The 24,071-nt window shown below is 33.6% G+C and overlaps 1 long non-coding RNA gene across 7 annotated transcripts in view; it reads right to left on the bottom strand.

Moving 5' to 3' along the window:
* LOC116281481 (uncharacterized) overlaps positions 1–22,752 on the bottom strand; it is a 373,196-nt gene extending 350,444 nt beyond the window's left edge. For 6 of the 7 annotated variants that reach the window (XR_012075048.1, XR_012075043.1, XR_012075045.1 and 3 more), the window contains exon 1: positions 22,578–22,752. This is a non-coding gene — a long non-coding RNA (uncharacterized lncRNA). Of the gene's footprint in view, positions 1–3,743; positions 3,803–22,577 lie in introns of all 7 variants that reach the window. The other variant, XR_012075046.1, reaches the window with a different exon arrangement.
* Between the last annotated feature and the right edge of the window lie 1,319 nt (positions 22,753–24,071).

Genomic DNA, 24,071 nt, shown 5'->3' with positions numbered 1-24,071 from the left:
TGACTGTTCATGTGCTTGAACAAGTGAAGCACCCCACTTCCTCTTAAGATCTTACTCTGCCTAGAATACTCTTCCCTTGTAATCTATGTCTTGTTCTTGCAATTCCATTAGCAGTGCTTATCAAATTATCAGTGGGATCTTTCACCCTATTATTTTAACACAAGCAGCCACTTCTTCCCCTATAGCTCTTACATGTACTTATTTACCGATTGTTCCTCTCAATCCCACTTCCTGCCCCCAGTACAATAAACTTCCATAAAAACAAGAATGTAGACTGGTTAACTGCTATAGTTCCAGCTTCTGGTACAGTGTTTGAGTAAGTAAGGAAAAAGGTTTATCCTAACTTAGAATCACTGAAATAGACCAGCACAGAATGGAGGCACACTAGACTCTACCAAACTGATAGTCAGTAGCCAAAAGGTAAGTGCACTATACCTTTTAGGTCATTCAGGCTCATTTAGGTTCAGAGCAACAAGAATGCAGCAGTAGGGAGCAGACCAGGGAGGTGATGATATGTGAAATACGAAGGTGTCTCACATCTTTAGCCATTGTAAGCAATACAGACGACATCCTAACATTTGGGGAACTGAACAGCATGAGTGGGTAGGGCAGGGAAGACTTTTTCAAACACGAGCTAAAAACTTATTGCTAATATACATTATTTTCTGTTAATTAAGTATATAAATATAACTCTGTGACAAGAGCCTTTACAGGATACAAGTTATGGCAGAGAAAGAACAGTGCTTGGTCCCACATAATGGGTAAGTCCAGATACTCCCATTGCCAAAGTGGGCTCATTGTCAGAGTCAGACAATCATGACAACTACTGCCAGTGTGGGTGACATGGATATTGTGTGCATTTTGACACTTTTCTGTTATTGCCTTCTGTTATAAGCTGAATTGTGTCACCACCCCATCAAAGAAATCATGCTGAAGTCCTAACCCTCACTATCGCAAGATGTGACTATATTTAGAGATTGGGCCTTTAAAGAGGTAACTGGAGTTAAAATGAGGTTATTAGGGTAAGCTCGAATCCAATATGACTAGCCTCCTTATAAGAGGAGACCAGGTCACAGACACATGCAGAAGACCACGTGAACCTTCAGAGAGAAGAAAGCCATCTACAAGCCAAGGAGAGAGACATCAGAAGAAATTAGTTAACTCTGATGACACTTTGATCTCCAATTTCTAGCCTCCAGAACTGTGAAAACATAAATTTCTGTTGTTTAAACAACCCAGTCTGTGGTATTTTATTATAGAAGCCATAGAAGATTAACGTAACCTTCATTTTTAAATATTTTAATTTAAACTTATGAACTTAGCAAAGCATAATATATCCCAAAAGTCTATTTGTTGACTTACTGAAAGAGAAAGAAAGAGACAAAGTTAGCATGGATATTAGGAAATATTAACAACAAAGTGAAATGGACAAAGTTTTTAAAAGATATTCACTGGTAATATATTTGCCTGAGAAGAAAACACAATGATCAAGATATCAGTTATCCCACAAAAGAATTGCCAAAGCAATCCTGAGGAAAAGAACAAAACTGAAAGCATAACCCTTCCAGACTTCAGACAATACTACAAAGCTACAGTAATAAAAACAATGTGGTATTGGCACAAAACCAGAAATATAGGTCAATGGAACAGAATAGAGAGCCCAGAAATAAATCCACACACCTAAGGTCAATTAATCTATGACAAAGTAGGCAAGAATATACAACAGAGAAAAGACAGTTTCTTCAGCAAGTGGTGTTGAGAAAGTTAAACAGCTACATGTAAATCAATAAAATTACACCTCTCTCTCATACCATATATAAAAATAAGCTCAAAATGCTTTAAAGACCTAAAATATAAGACATGACACCATAAAATTCCTAGAAGAGAACATGGGCAAAACATTCTTGGACATAAACATTAGCAATATTTTCTTAAGGCAAGAGAAATACAAGTAAAAATAAACAAATGGGACCTAATCAAACTTACAAGCTTTTGCACATCAAAGGAAGTCATAAATAAAACAAAAATACAATCTATGGACTGTGAGAAAACATTTGCAAATGATGCAACTGACAAGGGCTTAATTTCCAAAATATACAAACAGCTTATACAACTCAATACCCAAAAAAGCCAAACAACCCAATCAAAAAATGGGCAGAAGACCTAAACAGACATTTTACCAAAGACATACACGTGGCCAACATGAAAAGATGCTCAATTTCACTAATAATTAGAGAAATGCAAATCAAAACCGCAATGATGTATCACTACACATCAGTTAGAATGGCAAACATTAAAAGGTCTACAAATAATAAATGTTGGAGAGGGTGTGGAGAAAAGGAAAACTCTCCTACACTTGTGGCCGGAATGTATATTGGTTTAGCCACTATGGAAAATAGTATAGAGACTACCTAAAAAACTAAAAATAGACTTACCATACGATTCAGCAATTCCGCTCTTGAGCACATATCCAGAAAAGACAAAAATTCTAATTAGAAAAGATACATGCTCCCCAATGTTCATAGCAGCACTACGAACAATAGCCAAGACATGATAACAATCCAAGTGCCCATCAACAGACAACTAATTTAAGAAGATGTGGTATGTATGCATGTGTGTGTGTATATATATATACACATATATATATAAAGTCATTAAACAATATATATATATAATGAAATATTCTCAGCCATAAAAAGAGAATAAAATAATGCCATTTGCAGCAAAATGGAAGGACCTAGAGATTATCATACTAAGTGAAGTAAGTCAAAGACAAATATATGATACCACTTACATGTGAATCTAAAAAATAATACAAATAAATCTATATACAAAACAGAAACAGACTCACAGACATAGAAAACAAACTTGTGATTACCAAAGGGGAAAGGGAGGTGGGAGGGTTAAATTAGGAGTATAGGATTAACAGATACAAACTATATATAAAATAGATAAACAACAAGGATTTACTATATAGCACAGGGATCTATATTCAATATTTTGTAATAACTATAATGAAAAATAATCTAAATATATGTATACATATATAACTGAAGGAAAAAAAAACAGTTCTTCAAGAAAACTCTATGTATGTATACTCTACTTCACATAAACTGATACTAGAGAGTAGACTATTTGTACCAACTAATAAAGAAGAGAAGATACAACTAAACGTGGAGGAAATAAGTATATTTCAAAAGAAGTAACAAGTAGTAGAGATTCTGGAAGGCAGAAAAAGATGTTAGAAATCAAATTGTTGGGGAGAGTAGGAGATCATGAAAATGACAATGAAAGAAAAAACATAAGCTACAGAAGTTACAGAAAAATGAGTCTAAAATGTAAAATGGAGGCATAAGAGCAAAGAAAAAGAGAAAGTTATTACCAGTATACACCCGAGGAAAGAGCATCACAGCTTTTCCAGAGCCCACAGAAATATCTGAAGCCTTAGCATAAAATGCATTGGATCTAAAAATGAAAACCACAAAATCAAATCTTATGTAAAAGTTTACAAATTCAGATACTATGTTTCAAATCATTTGTATCTTAAATACATATAACAGTTTATATACCAATTATATATGATTTGGGAAAGGGAAACATTTTAACATGTTTGATATGACATATGTGGTACATCTAAAATAAGAGCACCAAGGACTTCTGAAAGTCTTAACATTGCCATAGGGAAAGGTAACAACACAATGTAGGAGGAGAAAGAGGATATGGTAGAGACAAAATAGCTTTACCTGAGTCATAGAATCATGAGTTCTCTGGCAAATTTAATGGTGCTACTAGACAGTTGTTCCTAAAAGAAAATATTGAGAGAGGTGGTAATCGGTGCTAAAAACTCAAACATTGTATATCTTGCTTTTTGGCATTATGGTTGCAAAAATACCACCCAAAAGTATATTTTTGCATCAGCAATCTGTTTAGTAAAAAAAACACAGGGTTATATCTAAATGATGACAGACAAACACTAATTTAACAAACTCAGTGAAAGAAATCTGCCTTTAGAGGAAAAAACATCATTCACCAGTTGCTTGGCATTATGAAGAGGGAACTATTTTACTTTTTCAAGACTGAATTACCACTTCCTGTAGAAATTACCTAATAAAACATACTGGATTGCTTACATCAACCTGAATCTATTGTTCAATAAAACACAGCCAGGTCTGATCATTAAAAAATAGTGTTTCCAGGGAATGAAGACAAGCAGTTGTGTTACTGTCTTAAAGTAACATCTCCACTACTTCAAATACAATAAAAATTCATTGATTAACTCTTCATTAAAAAGATAAAGCAACCCAGTATGATATCACACTTGAAGGAAGAATTATGACAACTTAATTTAATGCCAAAATATAGAATATTATTTTTAATAGGATAGTATGGGAATTTTAGGGAGGACATAACAAATAATGAAAATCAGGATGTTTATCATATTGATAGGTCATAATAATTTTTTACAACATTCTGCCAGCATGTGAACCCTGAAAATAAATTTGACTAGAATATAAAAAAGCCTGAGTTTCAGTTCTCAGAAGAGGGAAACTGATTATCTAAATCATGAAAACTAAAACCACATTTAAAATTTTCCATTATTAAAAGTTCTAACAACTCTTAAGTACATACTTTCTAATGTATATTTAGGTATATTTCTTATGTAGGAGGACTAAGTAACTCTGGAATCCTAAGTACTTCACATAATAGTTACAGATGATGAGTTTTGCAGTTACGGAATTTAATTATTAGATAAGTAACTTTTTCTTTCTTGAAACTGAAACTATTATCACTTGGTATAAATCTGTTACTACACATTGAGTTGATACACTTTGAATGCAAGTATCATTGCAATCTAGCAATATAAAAGAGGTTAACCAGGATGCTCTGACTCACAGATAAGTATTTCTGGGATAAGAGAACATGGGAAATGAACCATCACTGCTAATGTGAGCAACACTGCCAAGAGGTAACAACGACCCATCAAGCTTAACATATTTTGTAATTTTTTTTTAATTGAAGTATAGTCAGTTATAATGTGTCAGTTTCTGGTATACAGCACAATGGCTTAACATATTTTTGAACTTCGAATTTTTAAGTAGTAGATTTTTAAAAGAATGAAGGTGATCAATATATACATGTAAAGGCTTAAACTCAGTCCTTTTTCAGCAAGTATACATGCTGAGATTCATCTTTTAATATATTTATTCCTGGTATAAAAGTGAGTATACTGGGCCAGACATTCAAATGCAAACTTGTAGGGTAGTCCAAGCTCTACATTGATTAGCCCTAGAATTCTGGCTGGTCCATAACAATTCAGAACCAAGTTTCTTCAATGAAATGGGTATAATTTTACTTACCCTGCTCATCTCACAAAAAGATAGAAGTATCATATAATTTTAAGTGTTATAAGTAGAAATTCTGAGCCAAATACCAAACAGATGATCTTAATGAGATATATCACATTGGGCAAATACTCTCATCTATTTGAACCTCAGTTATGAGACAGCAAAAACAATAATAATAGTGTCAGAGATGTGCATGGCCCTAACTACATGCCAGGCATTGTAGTATGTGCATCAAATAAATTAATCCTTTAAATCCCCAAAATGCATATAAAAGCTCTATCTCCATTGCCTAGTAGATTCCCAGGTACATATTAAGCATTTTGTTCAATGATTGTTGGGTAAATAAAATGAAAACAAAATGTTGGAAGTGTAAGATTTTTAGCATCATTTCTGTGTAGGTGAACATAGGTACATTTTCTTAATACAAGAAAGGTAGAAAGTCTGAAAAAAAGAGTAAAATCTCTGTACAGGTAAAATGAATGTGAAAGGGTGTGTTGTTTCCAATTTTCTTTAAAAAATGATTTAAGAACAAAAATATGTGGAAAGAAATAGAAAAAAGTCTACTGATAAATATGTAGAACAGTCCATGCTATTAAAATTTCCTATTAAATTTAACCTTAAAAATAAAACAAAAGCTTTACATATGCTTGTAGGAGCCTTCCGGTTAAAGGCTCCATTCTAACTTTATTTAGTGGTGTCTGGTTGCTAATTAGTTAAAGACACTCTGGGAGTCATTCACAGCTGTGGCTCTGTACATTCAGGAAAGGGCAGTTAACTGGAGGGCAAATTATACACTTACAACCTAGGGAGAACCATGATCCACTTTCAGGATTTAACATCAAGAACAGCAAGAAGGAATAATTATACTGAAATAAGCGCACACACATAAACGACAGAGATAATTTTAAAACATTTAATGGTAGTGAAGAGTAAATTATTTAACTCTAACCAGGGATAAGAGCATTTTGGTAGCTATCACTTAACTGCAGTAAATCTGCTGAAGTTTGCATTTCCTGGCTGCTGGCTCTGTTTACTTAAAGTAATTCTGAATGCTCTGCTAGAAAGGATTTCAGCAGTGCTGCCAAATTTTCACTAGATTAAAAATGTGCACTGCTGATAATATTTTTATAAACACTGTACACAGAAGAAGAGCCATGTTCTTTAGATATCAATTTGCTGCTCTCCTACAGCCAGTCTTTTTGAAGGTCTTCTCATTCGGTAGCATCTGTTTAATGTGGTTATTTCTGATGAAATGTACTAGAAAACTTACATCAAAGTCCCCTTATGGGTTAACTGTTGAAGTAAATGTCTCTCACTAACTGGTAAAGTCATAGGACAATTTATCAATGGGAATATTGGAATGTCTAAATATTTGTTAGGAAAGTGTCCATGAAGCAAAGTCTTTCAACTCCAGAAAAGTAACAAATGATATGATGTCAAATGTAACTTGTAGAAAAGTACTCGGGTTAAATATATCTTCCCTTAACCCTAACGCTCAGATAGAAGTTGCTTTCAGTTTTATTACACTCATAGTTAAGGAATTCTTAGGCTTTCCATTACCCCTTACATTTATCCTGGAATATAAAAACCACAGGAGTTTTATTAAAACAGAGTTTGCTCACAATAGGTTTCATGAGTGGCAGAAGTTTAAAATAAAAATTTAGGAGTCAGCAAAAATTAATGGCTGGAGCAAGAGGGAAGTCAAGTTGTTAGAAAAGAAAAGCTTTGACTAAGGAGTAGCATGTTAAAGATAGGAATAGAGAATGCATAGTAAGAAACAGAAATATATTTCTACCAAGTCGAAGGCAAGAGAAAATCAAGTAAGAAGGTCAAACACAAGAGGCAAAAAAGAAAGATCTGGAGGAAAATCATAAAAATATGGAAATATGGAAATATTTATAACTCTACCCTGGTTACTCTACCTCTGGACCTCTTCCTTTGGATTACTTAAAATCACTTTCAAGCTAAAGTTTCTGTACCCCAAAGGATACCTTGGGCCTTGGCACCAATAAATGTCAATCTATCTGGATCACAAATCTTGCTTAGAGACTGGGGTAGAGGAGTTTAACATTATTTAAGTTTTAAGTTTTAAAAATAAATACAGACTAATGTCATGCAGAGCAAATTTACATGATTTTTTTTTAAAACAAAATAAATTCAGACTTGCAAGGTTTTACTTTATGCTTTGGCCCAGTCACCTGTCTTCATCCCCCCACTGCCTCTAGTTAGGGGCACCTTGAGCAGTACAGGTAATTAAATTCCAGCCACTGAAAAGGGAATGAGGTTTTACAGTAATTTTAAGAAGGGCTTCTTAATTCTTCCCAGGTACTTAGACTTCCTTTGGTAGCAGCTACCAGGTTTTTACTGGGACATCATTAGGGTGTATCAGGCATGGCCTTTTGACTTTCAGCAAAGATAACTGAGAAGGATAGTCATGCCTTTATTCGTATATATATATATATATGATACACTCAAACACAGAGTGAAACATATTTAGAAAACTGACAAATTATTTCCATTTTTCTAAATATGAAGGTTGAGATACAACAGAGCAAGTGCTAAAAATCAATTCAGGGTGGCAATATTTTAAATGATAGTTTTCTTTCAAATTTAATGTATTAGAAGTTATCCTTATTGAACCTAAGATGGTGGAATACAGGATGCTGATAGCAGAAGTAACCTAATTCCAACCCAATCTTATCACTACCATTAATTCCTTTTTTGTGAAGGCTAAGCAATACCCTTGGATCTCTAATTACATCAAGATTGGGGTTCAAGCATGCTTATTTGACTGGAAGGAATCTAAAAGAACCCAAATGCCCAGTATGGAAGTTGAAGGAGAAGAGACTGATAGTTTCTATGAGGCTCCAAGGAAAAAATTCAACATGAAAAATGAGAGGGCCAATGAACACTGAGTTAGATTCTGGAATGGGGACTGAGGATGGAAAAGGTGCAGGGTACAAACAGCTGCTGTAAGAACCCTGCCACCTCTATACCATATGAGGCCCATGAGGAGTAAAAGTGGGTATGGATGTAGATTAACAAAAGGAATAAAACTTTGAGGCCCATGTTCTACTGCAATGGAGACACTCTGAAGAGCCTCCCACAGCAGAGGGACAGGAAGCAACTGGAGGGTGAGCAGCAGCAGCACTACTCTGAGTAATGGCCCAAGCCAAGGACCTAGAATTCAGCCTTGAGTAGCACACCAAGTGATCAAAGCCTTATTAGACTTTAAGCTCGTGGGAAGAACCTGTAATGATTCATTTTCAAAGAGCTTGTACATAGTAGCTGTCAGATAAATGTTTGTTTGAATTATGAGTGAGTGAAAAAATAAATGGATGACATTCTAATTACATGCAAAACTAAATATTGGGTAATGTGTTAAAAATAATGCTGTTCATTTTTAGCATCATATTTCTGATATTTACACTGACATTTACAAACTCTACATTCTGTGTTATCAATTACATATTGTCTTATCAATACATAATGTATTGATGAGACATATTCATTATCATTCTCCTACCTATAGATGTCCAGAAGGGTTTATATACATACAGCCACACATATATATATACCTTGCTATGCTATGCTATTCTATCAAGGCAGCATTTAATAGTGGTAGACAATCGAAAGACGAGTTTTAGTTCAGCTCTGCCAATTACTAGCAATATAACCTGGCTGTCATTTTACCTCTCTAAGCCTCTAACTTTTCTTATATAAGTGATTTAATTTCTAGATACATTGTGAGGCTTACATGACATGATGACTGAAAAAGCATAATGTGTTCAAAATAGATCTCAGTACTTTGTAGATCTTAAGCAACAAATATCCACAGAGTGGAAATTAATTGCATATTTTTTGTTTCTTATATCTCTTCCTTTTATTACTTTTCCCTCTCACTCCCTCCCTCTCTGCCTCTCTCTTTCTTCAACCTGCTGTTTAATGTACTGGAAAAAATACTGGACTAAAAGCCAAAAAACTTGTGTTCTAGAGTTTAACAGTTAAGTCACCTTGGGCAACATAGTGTTTACAAATCTCAGTTTCCTTTACTACATAATGAAAAAAAAAGATGTGAAAAATGCCATGGAAGCTATAAGTTTTTATTAATCTATAAGGTTTTTATTGGATTCAAGAAAAACAACATGAGGTCATTATGACTGCCATAGTTGTTCCAAATACTTTCCCTTGAGATCATGCTCTTGGCTTTGAGTATAATACAAACAAAATTTTTAAGGGGGACAGATTTTATTCCTTCAGCAAAATCTAAAATGGAAGTTTAGTTTTAAATATACAGGCACCCACATGAAGCAACTCAATTAATAGAGCAAAGATTGGTAAGGTGGAGGTAAGTCATTAAAGTCATTAACTCAAGATTTCAGAGTCATTCTCATTAGCCTTTGTTTGGAGTGACTACACCTGGACACTGATACATGTTTACTGTTTATTATGGGAAGTAACAGAAATTTAGACCCTGAATAATAAATGTACCCTGAGACAGTCTGAGTTAAAACAGGAAGCTTTCCACATTACTCATATTACTCCATGGCTCAGAATCTTTCATACCTCTCATGTATTCTAGAAACAGGTAGACCTACTTGGCTAATGGTAAGAAAGCACCACCCTGGTTGAGCCCTACTTTCATACTGTCTCAGAAGTATTACAAATGCTTTCTTGCTCATTGCTGGTGCTGTGGGAAAACAAAATCAAATAAAAATTAGAAAAGAGCTCCTAAAGTACTTTATTACTTAGTATATTTAATCTCATCAATAAAATCTGAAAATATGAGCTGTCAGATATGCAAATATTCAAGAATTGGCTAGTCTTTTGCTTAGCTCTTCATCATAAAATTTTTGCATGTTCTGGCAAAGATTGTCAAATCATCCTAGCTGAAAGAAAATTAATTTCCAGAAACTGCTATTTGCTATATTCTTCCAAAAGTCTGTCATTACCACCTGTACACATTAGCTAATTATCTCCTGTCTGTTGTTTAAATAAATGTATTTTGTTTACAATTGTCTGTACCACTAAATAAGAGGTCTTTAAAAATAATTGATCATGAAAAACTTGAGTATGAAAAAATAATAAAACTTGCGGAAAGTAAGTGTAATCTAAGGGAAGGATGACAACTTAAAGAACTGTGCGGAAAAAGATGGAAGGGAAGGACAGGAGGGAAGATGTATTCATATATTATTCATTTAATACACTCAACCATTTTTTAAAAAGGTGGGAATCAGACTCGCATACGAAATACATATATGTGTGTGTGTGTGTGTGTGTGTGTGTATAATATTAGATTATAATTTTTTACCAGGTTATGACTAGTTAGGAGTTCTTTGAGGAAAAGAGCACATAGCATATATAATATTTTGAAGAAAAGTCCCGGATCTGGATTGACTGTAATATGAGTAAGAAATAATTTTATTCTGTGAAGGTACTGAGATATTTTTTGTTGTTGTTTTTTATCTTTTTAAACACAGACAGAATTAAGTATCCTGGTGAATACAATGATTAAATGCTTAATTCTTAAGGTAAAAAGCATAAGTGCTATAGAAGTTGTTAAAAGATGGAGATCTCTTAATATCTAAACAGGAGTCTATAGAGTTTTATTCCTTCACATCTTGTTTTCAAATGAGTTGAAACAGTCAAGAGAAAAAAGCATGGAAGAGAAACAAATCAAGCTGGACTTTGGAGGTAAGCATGTTGTAGGTAAATAGCAAGATGGGTAATGATATATTATATTGTTTTTCTTAAAAAAAAACTTTGACAAATGTAATGTCATTAATTTGAAAGGTGACACATATGCAAGTCTCAAACCTGGGAACTACACTAATTCTTTTGAGGTAGAGAAAAGGCAAGGTTTAGGAATAAAGAAGTTGGGTTAGGTAACCTTCTTGGATAGAAACTTGACCTATGGGTTTTGGTGGGGATGTATCAGGCATTTCTCAGATGAACTATTCCAAATGATAGTTACAGTAGCACAATTTCTGAACCATCATGAATGTCCAACAACACAAAGAAAAATTCACTGCAGGCAGCTCTCTGAAAATATAAAATCTCTGCAATACTCAAATAATCATTTCCAATATTGACCATTTCTTGTCAAAATATAAAAATACCATTTTAAGTAATCAACTTTATTGAAGTATTTCATAACAAAGTATATCAATTTTATGTGTACAATTTGATGAATTTTGTACCATTTAATGCTCTCACTTGTAGCAAAAAAAGAGTTCTATACCCATGTCAACACTTGGTATTATCAATCTTTTAAAGTTTAACCAGTACAGTGGGTGAGTAATGGTATTAATCTGGTTTTAATTTTAACATCTCAGGTGAATGCAGATGTTAAGAATCTTTTCATATGTTTACTAGCCATTCTTGTATTTTTCATTGCAAATTCTCTAAGTCTTTTGCACATTTTTTAAAAATTGAATTATTCCCATTATTTTTTCTTATTATATATATATATACATGTACACACACACACATATATATAGTCTATTAGATTAAATATTTTAACTGTAGAATTCCTATAAATGTTATTTATCACAGGAAGTTCTTCTCTAATCCTAGTTTGCTGAAAGTTGTGTTTTCTTTTTAAACAGGTGACTGTTGAATTTTATTAATACTTTTTCAGTTTCTAGATGATCTAGAATTTTTTCCTTTATTCTTTTAATATGATTGATATTCAAATGTTGCATCAACTTTGGATTCCTGCAATAAACTCCACATGGTAATAATATTTTATCCTTTTTATATGTTGCTGGTTTTGAAGATAAAGTTTTGTTATGTATAGTTTCATCTAAATTTATTAGGGATATTGATCTATATTTTTCCCTTCTGTAACATCCGGTTTTGGTTTTAGTGCCAGAGCAAAGCTGATCTCATAAAATGAACTGCAATATGTTTCCCACTTTTTTATTTTCTGAGAGTTCACATATGATTGGGAAATCTCCCCAGAGTGTTTAATAGAATTCACCAGCAAAGCTCTCTTGGCCTCTTTGGCTTTCTTTGAGAAAGATTTTAAACTACACAATTTTGTTAATAGATGTAGGATTATTTGAACTTTCTCTTTTTGTGTTAGCTTTCGTAATTCATATTTTTCAAGGAATTTGTCCATTTTGTTTCTCATTTGTCAAATGTATTGGGTTAAATCTATTCATAGTATTCCCTAATTTGCCTATTCGTGTATATAGGATTTGTAGTGGTGTCTCTCTCTTTCATTCCTGACATTAGTAACTTGTGTCCTCCCCTGACCTTTTCCTTCTTCAATCAGTCTAGCTAGAGATTAAATTAATTTCATTGATTTTTTTTCAGAAAAAACATTTTGTTTTATTAATTTTCTCTATCATTTGTTTTCTATTTCATTTGTCTGTGTTCTTTATTTTTTCAACTTGAGATTACTTTGTTCTTTTTGTAGTTTATTTAAGGTGGAATCATTTTTTTCTTATTTGAAACATCTTTTTTCTCTTCTATTGTTAGGATTTTAGGTATACATTTTTCTCTAAAGCTTCCTTTATCTCAAAAATTTTCATATATTGTACTTTGTTTATTATTGTGGTCAAAATATTTCCATTGTGATTTTTTTCTTTGTTCCTTCAGTTTTTTAGAATTATGTCATTTAATTTATAAATATTTGGAGTTTTCCAATTTTTAATTTTTTTTTAATATTTTACTGGTCTCAGGGGAAAAAATTATCTCAATTCTTCTAAGTTTTGGGGATATGCTTTATGTTTCATCATTTTGGTAAATGTTCACTGTGCAATGGATGTAATGTGTATTCTGCTCTTGTTGGTTAAGTGTTCCACAAAAGTCAATTAGGTCAAGTTGGTTGATGGTGATGCTCATATACTCTCTACCCTTAATGATATTCTGCTTATTTTTCTATCCATATTTAGAGATGAGAGTTGAAATTTCCAATTACAACAATGAATTTTCTATTCCTTCCTTTAGTTTTATCAGTTAGTGGGCCATATAATTTGAAGTTCTGTTATGAGGTGAATATATGTATTATATTGACGTATTTTTTGATGAAATATGAAGAGCCCTCTTTATCTTTAATAGTCATGTCTAAAAACCCACATTTTCTGATATTAATAGTTACTCTACCTTTCCTATAATTAGTATAAGCATGGTATATCTTTTCCCAAGTTTTACTTTTAACCTATCTTCATTCTATTTAAAGATTTGTTTCTTTAAGCAGCATATAGTTGAGTCTTGCTTTTTATCCAGTCTGACTATCTCTTTCTTTTAATTGGAGTACTTACCCTTTACATTATATATAATTAACACTATAGTTACCATTCTGCAATGTTGTTTATTCTGTTCTTTGTTCTTTCTTCTCTCTTTCCTTGTCTTTATTGATTATGTAATTTTCAATTTTCCAGTTTGTTCCCACTGTTGAATTATTAGTTTATTTATTTTTCCCCCTCATAGCTGATCTAAAGTTTAAAATATGCATTATTTACTTCTCACAGTAAATATTACTTTCAAATGTTAGTATAGCACTTATAATGTAAGGACCCTCTTCCATTCTATCCTCTCACCTTTTGCACTGTTTTTTAGGGCCTTCTTACCTCTACATTTTTTCCAAATCTCAAAATAACTTTGTGTTTATTTTTGCTTCAATCATCTTTTAATTTGTTCTACCTGTGAAAAAATTCTTAATTTTTTTTCTGTGCACAGCATTTCTAGATTATATTTTTAAGGATTCAAGTTTCCACCTGGTACTATTTTCATTCTTCCTGACGAGCTAACCCAAACATTTTTTTGTAATACATATTTACTGGCAATAAATTTTGTCTATGTTTTTCTGTAACATCTTTAATTTTTCTTAAATTTTGAAAAAGAATTTCAATTTTTTTATTTTATAAATGTTCTTTTACTGTTTTTTGATATGTGTTGTTTCTGATGTGACATCTTTATTCTCGTATATGTAATACAGTGCTTTCTCCTTTCAAGTTATTTTATCATTTTTTTCATCAATTTGATCATTATTCGTGGATTCTTCTGCACTTTTTATGTACACAATCATGTGTAAAGATGAGTTTCACTTCTTACCTTACAATTCTTATGTATTTATCTTTTATCTCACCTTATAACACTGGATAGGACCTCATTAAGATGTCGAATAGAATGGTAATAGTTCACATTCTTGTCTCATTTCTAATTTCTTAGGGAAAGGTTTGGATCAGGAGCCCACCCTAGTCCAAACTACATAACCCAAGAGACAGAGTCATGCGGTAAAGATATGGTCAACTTTCTGTAAGGAACAACCAAGGATATCTTTCTTTATTTAAAAAAAAAAACTAAGGATAATATTCTTATAATAGACTGTGGGCAATGCAGACATCTCAACTTACCCATTGATTATGATTATCTGTATTATAAGAAATGCACAGAGTAGTCATCCCATCCAATACCTTCACAAAATACTGTTTCCCCTTCAACTTATCTCACAATTTGACATGAAAGTTTCACTTGAGCACTTGCAGGGATAAGAAGGTACATTTTATTTTTGAGTATTTTGGTTAGAAAAATATTTATTAACTAATTCTGAAATGTGCGTGTGTCCTCTCTTATTCAAATATGTAGTTTCCTCTAGGCACTCATTCAACTACATGTATTACTTGCTCTTACACAACTTTGGTTGACTGAAAGAATCGGAGTCACAATGGTGTAAACCAAGTAGAATTTTAGGTCTCCCTCAAATAAATATCTGAGGGGGTGGCCCAAAGTTGGTATCATGTGCCAGAGTATCAGGAACTCAACTACTTATTTCTCATGTTTTCTCAAGCATGGCTTCAGTAGTCTAAATGGTAACATTTACAACCGAGGTGGTTTGGTTGGAGAACCGTTAACACTTCACACATGCTGTCTCATACGGAGGCTTCTCAGAGGCTGCCCCATGACATTTCTGCCTAGACCCCACTGGCCAAAACTTACTGCCTTGGCCATTCCTAATGACAAAGAAGCTTAGGAGATATTATAAGCATTCATTTGCTAGTACATCCCAGCTGGCAATCACTGCTTTTAACTCCAGTGTTCCACTGATATGGTAACAGATCTATTCTCTCTTTTCTTCTTTCTACTGTTTTCACTATTTCTGTCACTGGTGACTAAGCCCTCTTTCTGCTCCGGCTGCTTAACACGCCTGGTGTCTACTGCTCCATGATTTCTGTTCACTGCCTTCTTTCTATATAGCCTATGTCTATCTTACTGCAACACATCTCCTTACATGCCTTAGATGGAAACTCTCTAAGAAAGTAGACTTTGATTGCTTTACATAATTAGCACGCAGTGGAGAATGCCCCCACTGGGCAGAGCTGTCAGGCTTGTTCATACCCAACTATGCTGGGCAGCCAGACAGGGTTACTTATAGTTTGAACTCAAATTTTTTCAGACCATAAAAACTGCTTTTATATTCCACATGTACTACAAATGACATATTAAGAAGGACGTGTAGTATGAGTTTTGTTTAGTTTTCTAGACCACAGGTAATCTTCTTAATAGTTTTAGCAAAGAAAATTGAAAAGGGAAAGACACTAATTTCAGCCTGTTAAAAGTCACCAGCCAGATGTTGTAAAAAGAACCACTAATGAAAGGTCTCCCTGGAGACTTTAAAAGTTTCTTTATATTCAACCTAATGTTCTTAAAGAGAATATCACATTTCTTTGACATATAAGCCATTTCGAGTTAAATCAAAAGGTTTGAAAAATACCCTTCTCTGAATTGAAATCTAAGAGACTGGTTTTGAAGTTTACCTGCTTTCCTAAGAGGACTTTTACTTCTCTTTGCCATAAACTGAGTAATTTTTCCCAATTTGACTCGATGCCATTCAACCTTTTTAATTAGATCTATAGTTGGATGTCCAGTTCAGGTGAAGCTGAGTCAACAGTCACACTTTTTTAAGTTAGGGCATCATGAAGTAAGCGGTTAAACTAGAAGTGAATTTCAAAGGCAAAATAAATATTCTTTTTCGGAAATCAGGAAGAGAAGAAAGACAAAGAAATTACAGATTTTAATTGCTAGGCTTAACAAAATTCAGTTGTCAGTTGTTTTCTATGTACTTGATTCAAGGAATAATTTATGGATATAATCTAGGGGAAATAAAATTTAAGGAGAAGCAATATATTCAGCTTGTTTTAAATAGATCTGGCATAGTTGCAACCTTATCTCCACAAGAAACTCAACATTTTCCTTTTCCATTTTTTTCTAAAACCAACTAATTTGCAGTTAGTTTTCTTTCTGAACTATTGCCTGTAAAAACTCACTTCCTGGTTATTCATAGCAAAATGATTCCTTTCCCTACCCCCATCTGATTCTGATGTGATGAGGTAACTTTGAACAGTTGTGTGCATAACTCATTTTCTTCACTGCTGGGAAAACATGAGTTGCTTGGGGGGAAGGGGACTTTTTAAAAAATTCAACACTCAGTATGCTGCAAGTTCGTATGTTAAAGGAAAGGACACAAAATTTAAATTTTCTTTCTCCTTCTGTTCACCTTCACTTCACAGAAAAGGAGGATATTCAGCTAATTGCTATAGTAAACATCACTTAGAAGACTGATTTATTCATATAGAAATTCGGAGGAAACAATGTTGGAGAGACTATAATTATTAAGAAAACTACAAAGGCAGTAGTGCTGCAGGAGATAGAGAATCTGAAGCTGAAATCAGAGAAACAGCCAACTTTAGTGAGAACATCTGACAGAGAATAAGTACAGTTCTGTGACTTTTACATATAGGTAGGAGGGTTCTGCTAGCATGTTGAAAATAATCTTTCCTGGTTCCCATGTTGTTCCTTTTCCTGGACCCTAAAATGAGCTGAGCCATAGGGGAAAAAATGACAGTAATTAGGATATTCAATAGGAATGACCGTAGCTGCCAACTCCCACAGGGAAGACAGCAAATGCCGGGACAAAAGCAGGAAAGTGCCATGGGCCTATGAACACTAAATTGACACTTCCGTGCTAGGCCTCTGCTGATCTCGTTGGGAGAAAAATCATTGAGAACCCAGGAAAGTGTTGTACACGTTCATGTCCGTGTCTGCCACTGCGAACACTTACCTTGCTGCCTGTGAACCATTAGCCTTCCTATCCTTCTTACCTTACATTTCTGTCCTGTCACCCTCCTGATTCCTTATTTCACTCTGGCGTTTTTCTCTGCTTCACTGACTGTTCTTCTAGTCTTTTTTATGTATCTCATTATCTTAGGTTTTCCATCTTACCTGTGTACTTTGTGCCCCATAAATGTTTCAATGCTTACAAGTAATACGAGGAGGAGAATCCTCAGATCAAGGAGTCTGATTCCGTATCTCTCCTCTCCCCTGACTAAATGGCACGTGCAATGCCCCCTAACAGAAGGGTGACCCCAGGCAGCTGCATCTAAGGGCTCCACTTTTACATACATTCCAAAAAAATTAAGTTGAAAGAGAGATTAAAAATACATATATGTGTATCAGAAAGGATCAAAAGAAAGTTAACTATTGGCTTGTCTTCCTCTAAAGAAAAAAAAAAAGCAGAAAGAAATATATCCACTGGAGTCATTTAGCCTAATGGAACAACTGCACCTCATTTAAACTCAGCAATCAACAACACAAAAACTCTAGCAAAAGCTTCAAGGATGGTGTAAATTTATGTTACAGAATAATTGCTATTTCTGTTCTCAAAAAATTTTAAGTTTACTTTGCAATTCCAAATGTTCAAATTTGGGTTTGGGATATTACATGCTAATAAACTTCATACAAAATGTTTACAACTTCAATACTGCAGGCCTTTCCATTAGCTTATTGGAACACTGTCATGATACACATGTATTTATTGCTAGTTATTGTTCAACTCTCGTTTAAGAGAATTTTCCATAGCTTTGTCTCCCTTATATAACTTTCTACCTCTGTATGGTTTACTTTGCCAAGAAGCAACATGGTAATTACAGCCAGAGAAGCTAAAATAAAAGTTATGTTGGGCCAAAATATCCCCAAGCCTCTTTTTTTTTTTTCTTAACAAAATATTGCCAGTACACCTGCCAAGGAGTTTGTGAAGAAAAGATGGCAAAAGGGGGTAAAAATAAACATGTGGGACTTAAGACTGGGGCATAACCTCAGTGGAGCGAACTTTTATTCACATTTGTATTGTAAAATTTCTCTTGGAACCTCAGTGGTCAGGATTCTACATGTTAAGAGTACATCCAAAATGCAAACAGATGAACATTACCAGAGTCATAGGAAAACAAAATCAGAGCTTTGACAGTGTCAGAAGTCCTCCTATTAAAATCACAGTCCCTAATTGTGTTTCTAAAACCAGTATGTGTGCCACAAGTGTAACTTGTAAGTATTTTGGGGGGAAGGGAAGCATTTCACAGACAAAAGGATTTTGGAAACACTGGGTTAAACAGATATCTCTATTGTAGGACTCCTGTCTACCTTTAATATGTAAATCTATTATGAATTACCAAAAGAGTGTGGAAAAATGCAACTTTTTCCAAACTAATTGGACTGTAAAACTCTTTGATCACAGAAAACATATTAACATTGCCCAAAACAGTAGTGTCCAACAGTTTGGAAAGTACTGTATCTGAAGTTTAACAGTTTTTGATATCAATGTCTTTATTGAATGCTGTGGCTATTCATCAAAAGGATGAATTAATATAAGGAATAGCTACATATATAAAACCTAATTTAAGCATCACATTCCTAAAAGTGTAATCAAATAAGTAAACAACAAATTATCATTCACATGCATTCTGCAATATAATTATTGCTTATAGTTCAGACTAATTTTAGAAATATATATTGTACTGCAGGGGAAATTTCTGTCTTTGTTTCTTTCTATGTGCTTTTTTTTATAACAAAATATGGTATGAACAACAAATTCATTACTTGTAAAGCATCTGCATCATAATTCTTCCACATCTACTAATTACAAAATATTTTACAGATTTTTCTCAATTCAGTGAACAGGTAAAGTGGTTCAAAATGGAAAGACTGTTTCATATCCAAATATTATCATAAAATATTTGTCATTTTTAAATTGGCAACTGAAAAGTCACCGAGGAGTAACAAGGAGCATCCTTCTCATTTTTTGATGGCTAGGATGACTCCTTTCTGTATTTTTCCTACTTTATTGGTATCCAGTCTGAAAACTCAGGGTCTCTTTCAAATGTAGAGCTCCTTTACAAGCACTGAAATTACTGAGGCAATTTATTCTTGCACAATAAAGTCTACATATAACATGTCATTCTACAACCCTCATGCTAATCCAACAAAAACAGAACTCATACATGAACTAAAATCTGAAGCATAGCTCCATGGGAAGGTGGTGTTTTAAGACATTTACATTTAAAAGAAAGGAAATAATTCATCTTCCTTGAAAAACATAAATAATCCTAGAAATTTTGGACATAGTTAAATTTTATCCAAAGCAGAAATTTTCATGCATGTTAATTTTCACATATCTTAAAAAATGTATAGATTTTTATTTCAATAATCATTTGCTAGTATCTGCAACTTTCTTTAAGGCTAAATAAATGAGGAAGCCATCTTGTTTTTCCACATCACTGGCTCTAGCATGCTATAGAGATCACCATGACAACAGGAGCTGGTTTGCCTGGTGTGAAGACAACAGTGTAGGCCTCATTTCCTAAATGCATGTTTCCACTAAAGTTGAATCACCAATTAAAAGACTCCTTTCTGCCCTTGGGGGCTTCAGAGATGCAAACAGTGTCGGGAAGGCTGGCTGGTCAGCTGCTACACCTAGTAACTCCTCCTGATTATATAAAAATTAAATGACTCAGAAAAAAAAAAAAAGAAGATATTTCTGAATTGCATTGAATAGGAGTTAATACTCAAAATCAAAAGACTTAACTTGAAATTGTGAACTACTATCCTTGTTATAATCTGTGATTACTTTTAAAACCCTAAAAAAGGAGTATTCTGAATGTGTTTTTAAGTATCTTATTACGGTAGTATGACATACACAATAATGTTGTTTGTTATCTCTTTGTCAAACATGTGAATAACACAGAAATGTAATAATAAAAATTTATACAGATTCTTTAAAAGATATGAAAAAGTGTGATGATTACAGAAAAGTAAAATTTAAATGTTATTCTTAATATATTCATAAAGAATGCTTTTATTATTTAAAGCAAAAAAAATAAAAATTCTTTAATGACCCAGATTCATAAAAAAAGAATTTTCTTGACATTTAACATTCAAATTACAAATGTCATTTATGAGTTTGATTTTAAGAAAAGAAATGTGTGTCTATTTTAGTGGGTAAATGAAGAAACTGAAAAGTTTAATGGAAGTATTTTTGAATAAATGTAGTAATTTCTAAAATATAGATCAGTGTTATTTTCTGGGTATAATGATAAATGATAACTAATGTTTGTCATCTACCCCACCTAATGAATACTGTTCTATGAATTTCTCCTTTCTGTAACAACTGGATAAATACATGTTTCAGTTTTGAGATTTTATTATCCTTATTTATAAATGAAATACTAAAAATATTCAAATTATGTTACTCAGTGTATCTCTGATTTTTTATAATAAGAAAGGAAGGATATAAGAAGTTCAACAAAATTAATTTTCAAGTAAAATTACACATTTCCACTAATAAGCATATAATAAAGACATGCTATTAAATAGTGTTATTTAGGAATCGTGTGCTAAACTTAACAATACACTAAAGCCAATTTTCTGTAACGTGTGTTTGTGTATTTAACTGTTTCTTTGTATAACTAATTAAATGTTTGCTGCAAAGTCTCATGGGAAGCTCATTTGCATATACCTTGTTATAATGGCTAAACACATTCTCACTAAGTATTGCCTGATGAATAGATATTTCACAAATGCCTGGCATTGACACAACAACAAACTATGGACACATGTCATCATTGCTGTAGTTCATCAGTACAACTCTCCACGGTTCTCTCTGCATAATTGGACTCATTTAGGAATCAGTCATTTGCTTATGAGTGGTAACTAGTGTAGCATTGCATTTTAATTTTAAAAGTTTAATTAAAATAAAAATTTGTTCAGTTTTTTACATATTTGAATATGTATAGCTGTTTCAATGTGAGTTCACATGCAAGTCTGATTTTAGGAGAAAATGTCACATCAGAAAATAAATTGTGAAATTCAGATATAAACCGAAATTAAAATGAATAACAAACAAAAATGTTAACATTGTATCTTCTTCACATAGTTCTCTTATGAGAATTATATGAGATAATCCATGTAAATAAAATGATCATCAACAATAGGGTTACAGTAAGCATTAATTTCCTTCTAGCTTTTTCTCTAGAATAAAACAACTTAGAGTGACCTAAAAAGAACAGTAGGTAACTTGTGAAATTAATTATTTCAAGAGGCTCACAAAGTACTTTGGCATGGATATGAACAAAGATTGCTTAGTTTTGGTGTGATCTTAGTTTTGCAGCCATGCAACATTATAAAAGCAGAAGTTATTATGCCTTCTTCCACTTCCTGAGTAATTGGTGGTCTGATTAATAAGTCTTTAACACATTCAATTAAATTTTTTACAATCTAAATATCGTCTTGCTATTTCTTTCACATATTTCTAACTTCTTTAAATATCTGTCCTCAGGGATGTTCTTAACATCTCCCAATTTAGCATCATCTGTAAATTTAATTAAGTGTTTTTCCTGTCCCTCTTGTAGATCATTAAAAAGCATGCTAAATTAAACCATGACAAACTCCTACTAGACCCCACATTGTCTTGTCATGCAAAGCATTTTACCTCACAAAATACCAAAAGTACCAATAATACTTTAAAAATGTAGGAGTTATACAGGTATTTCATTTCTGCCAATGGAAAGAACCCTGAGCATTTCTCACTAGGCGTCTACTTAAATTTACAACAGTTATAGCAGCTGTTAATTTTGATGTGAATAAATTATATTCAACTGGACTAACATTACTAAAGACACTTAAATTAACAGTTTTATATACATACGAGTAAAACTATTTTTTATGTACATATGTGAATGAATGTATACGTCAACGCCATGTGTCAATGCAGATGCTCAACTGCTGGGAGGAATGGACTCCGGGTAAGGGCTCTGAGGAATGGAACCCAGGGAGAGAAATTAAAAGGAACTTTCACCTGTTTTGGTATAATTTTTTTTTTCATTTTTTACAGTGAACATGATTTACATGTATTTTCAAAATGTAAACTTACCTATATATAATAATAGAACATACCTGCGAGATCTGGCCTCACCAACCGAGACGTGGCACTTTTAGAATCGGGGAACAAGAAGTCACTGAAAGAAGTTGGCCATTTCCAAGTTCAGACAAATTAACACTTTAAAACATCAAATTTTTTAGAGCCGGAGCCTGTCAGCTGCCGCTGCCTCCCGGCTTCCGCCTCCCGACGTCGCCGCCGAGAGCGACGGGCGCAGGTGAAAGGTCACTCAGAGCGGAACCGGCGCGACCTTTCGTTCGGGCGCATCCCAGCAGCCACCGCGGCGATTGCGCCAATTTTTTTTTTTCTTCCAGTCTGTCATCAAACCTCTCTTCAGAACATACTACGCCTGAAACATTTTGCTGGGTTGGACCTGGAATGCAGAGCTCATTCATCAGGAGGCCGTATGGCTAGTGGCTAAGATGGCTAGTGGCTATGGCTTTAACAACTAATGGGCATGTGGCCTTAAGCAGATGAATTGACCTCTCGGAGCATCAACTTCCTCAACTCACAAATGAGTATAATAGTAGTACCTATCTCATACAGTTGTGAGGATTAAATAAAATAATTTTCCTTATTTTTGTAAACCTTTGTAATAGTGCCTGGCACTAAGAGCACTATAAATGCAGTACTTGTAATTAATTCAATACAAAGTTATTGAGAGTTGGTCCCAGCTGTCTAAAATCCTTTTGGAACGAGAAAAATTGTAAGTAAGTACTATAGATTGAATATTTGTGTCCTCCCAGAATTCACATACTAAAACCCTAAATACCAACAGGATGGTATTTAGAGGCGGGGACTGTGGGAGGGGCTTAGGTCATGGGGTTAGACCCCCTCATGAATGGGATTTGGGACTTTATAAAAGAGACCTCAGAGAGCTCTTCCCCCTTGTGAGGATACAAAGTGAAGACAGCCATCTGTGAACAGGAAGCAGACCCTAACCAGACGTGGAATCTGCTGGCAGCATTATCTGAACTTCCCAGCTTCCAGAACTATGAGAAATAAATTTCTGTTGTTTATAAGTTACCAAGTCTATGGTAATCTGTTTTAGCAGCCCAAACAGACTAGGAGGGGAAGCCAATAAACAAACACAAGACTATAAATAAATAAATAAACAGGGACAGCTGAATGAATTGTAGTAAACGGTCCCTTGATGTAGTTTATGTTCTAATTAAATGGAGAAACAAACCAAGTAAGTTGTATAACACATTGTGCTACATCATGATAGTCCTTTGAATAAAGCCATTTGCAAATAGATGCTAGTGATCACTTCTACTTGTGAGGGCAGAGAAAGTCTCAGAAAGGTTATGATATTCTTGCTAAAGTCTAAAATAAGAATATAAGGACACAGCATTGAAAATCATGTTCAGCCAGGCCTTTCATGTATACTTTTTCTTATGTTTACAGATGCAAGTCCAAACTGTTTAGCTCTGGAATAAAATATCCTACACAGTCTGGCTCCAAATTATCTTTCCAGTTTCATCTTTTCACTCCACCTTAATATCCATCAG

This window comes from Vicugna pacos, chromosome 8 (genome assembly GCF_048564905.1).
Source record: "Vicugna pacos chromosome 8, VicPac4, whole genome shotgun sequence".
In the NCBI taxonomy this organism is placed as follows: domain Eukaryota; kingdom Metazoa; phylum Chordata; class Mammalia; order Artiodactyla; family Camelidae; genus Vicugna; species Vicugna pacos.
The sequence above is the reverse complement of the archived record's forward strand: the minus strand, read 5'-3'. Positions and strand labels throughout refer to the sequence as shown.